This window comes from Montipora foliosa, chromosome 1, assembly GCF_036669935.1.
Source record: "Montipora foliosa isolate CH-2021 chromosome 1, ASM3666993v2, whole genome shotgun sequence".
Classification (NCBI taxonomy): Eukaryota; Metazoa; Cnidaria; class Anthozoa; order Scleractinia; family Acroporidae; genus Montipora; species Montipora foliosa.
This window is the reverse complement of record NC_090869.1, coordinates 19,918,570-19,921,069: the sequence shown is the minus strand read 5'-3', so window position 1 is coordinate 19,921,069 and position 2,500 is coordinate 19,918,570.

The window sequence follows — 2,500 nt, the reverse complement described above, 5'->3', positions numbered from 1 at the left end:
ACAAATTAAACTGGTTGGGCAATTTACTCTCAAGTTCACTGAGACTTCGCTGATATGAGCTTGAGTATTAGTATGTCACCAAATGAACAAAACGCAAAAAAACTAATTTCGTTACAGTTATGATTGACATTTCAGTCATGTTTTATATGATTTGGTTTGGAACGTACACCACGAATCTTCGTTCATTTTGACCAGCGGTCGATATGAAGTAAGGCTTTCGGGCCACCATAGTGAGGAAAGTTCTAATGACATCGCAATAAAGGGTCGCTGAACGAGAAAACATTTTTGCGAGAACATTGTTTCCAAAAATCATTTCCCTACCGCGCAGAAAAGGAAGCATTTGGAGAGGAAGTAATAATATTTTCCTCGTATACGGTGCTTCAGGCATTGAATTGCCGCGCTTGTTCGCAGTTTTCATACGTTTCTTTTTATCAGAAAGTACAACTCAAAATTGTCCATTGTTTTAAATTCACCTCTCTTCTGTTTCTCTGTATGGTCTTTCAGGCGCAAAAATATTGACTATCGCAGATGGTGGGTTAGCGCACTTCAATTGCTCGTCAAGTAACAATACGTCCATATCCTGGAAAAAGGGCGACAAAGAGCTAAAGGATAGAAGTCAAGGTGTAGCAATAATATCCGGCTGCGTGGAAAGTCATTTGCTTGTGGCAGTCACTGGCGACGAAATGCGAGGGACGTACACTTGCGTTTTAGGGAACAATGAACAAAACAAGTTTGTCATAAAGGATAAGAATTGCACACGGACTGCAAAGCCTTAATGAAAAAACAGCTTAGGAGCAAGGTGACTTTATTTTGCGACATACTACACGCTGCGGTAGGCAAAAAGAGAGCCCCCAAATTTTTGTGTGAGGATTCACAACATCTCGCAAATCCGAATACAAAGCTGGGTCTTAATGCAATCAAATACCAGCGTTTGGTAATTTAGAGGTTGGCATTTGGCGAAGAATATCCCTAGTTTAGAAACTCGGTAACTGGAACCCCAGGTAGGATCTTATAAGAATACACGGATTTATTATATGGAAGAGAGTGTTTTACTGGGAACTAAACCACTCCTAGATTCCATACGCCACTACATCCGGGACCCGAGTGGCGTATTTTCCGTATGTCACCTTTGTGAGTGTCGAATCGTTCAATGACGTCACGATTCCCGGCTTTTTTTTTCCCGTCTTTTTTATAAAGCCCACCCATATTTGTAAAACTTGACTACTTTGAAACACAATAAAATCGGAATTTATCAATATTTAGTCTCCATATAATAAAAAGAACATTACACGTTGGCTCGAAGATATGAATTTTATGTTCTCGTGGCAAGAACAATATCTCATTCGTTCGCTTCGCTCACTCGTGAGATATTGTTCTTGCCACTCGAACATAAAATTCATATCTTCTCGCCACCGTGTAATATCCTCTATTTCTTTCACTACAGATTTGGTGGTAAGGCGGTACCTCAACGGAGTTCACATTCTCTAATCAAGAACATAAATTAGACATTTTTCCGTACTGATGGTTTGAAATGAAAATAAAAAAATGAAATAAAAACCTTCTCTTCTGTGGGAAGGAGTTTCCTTTTATTTACATTTTATTTATTTCTTTATTTTTTGTTGTTGGATACGCAGGTCAAGAAACAAAGCTAGAGACTGTTGATTACATTGCTATTGGTGTAAGCCTTACCATAGCAGCCTTTTTTTCTTTTGCGATCCTGTTTTTCCTTCTTCGAGCAAGAAAACGAAAGAGAGAAGACTTGTTAAGACAGACATCAAGAGTCAGCGTAAATGCACAGGTAAATAGCTTTTCGCATGCAAGAGCGTACAACTCCCATAGTAGGTCTGAGCAACGGCATTTTCACGGACTACCATGATACCTCGAGACGAGTTTTTAAATACGAATGGGTTTGCACCAGCTAACATTCTAAATCTTTAAGGTTTGTGATTGGCTAGCCTGTTCCGGGCTCCCAGATAGTCGGGAAAGGGAAAGAGCGAAAACTGCGTGCGAAAAGCTAGTGGAAACTGGGGTCGAGGTAAGGCCCAGCTCCCACTTGTTTTTCGGGCTATTCGCTTTCCCATTGTCTGGGAGCCTGGAACAGACTAACGATTCGTTGTTTTGTTTTCGTAAGAAAATTCATCCGCCGTTTTACAAATATAATTAATCGAAGTTGTTTTCTCTAGGCCTTGAGGTTCCGCTTTTTTGTGATTAACTGCCATAACCGCGTGCCTTCGTTGCCAGAGACATGTACCGGATTTAAAGTGACTCTTATTTCAGCGGTTTTCAAGGAATTGGCTTATGCAAGAGACGTTTACGTTATGTGTTATCTGGTGCTAAGCAAAGCACGAGAAGGAAAGCGGAAGTGAAGGTTTCATCTACATGTTCCAGCACTCGGCAAAGTCCTTTTTTGACTTATGGCTGTTTCTTCTTAGGTGGGCTCATACACCATAAGACTTTTTAAAGACATATATCACTGCCAAGTCGGTCACTTCTGCTGGAG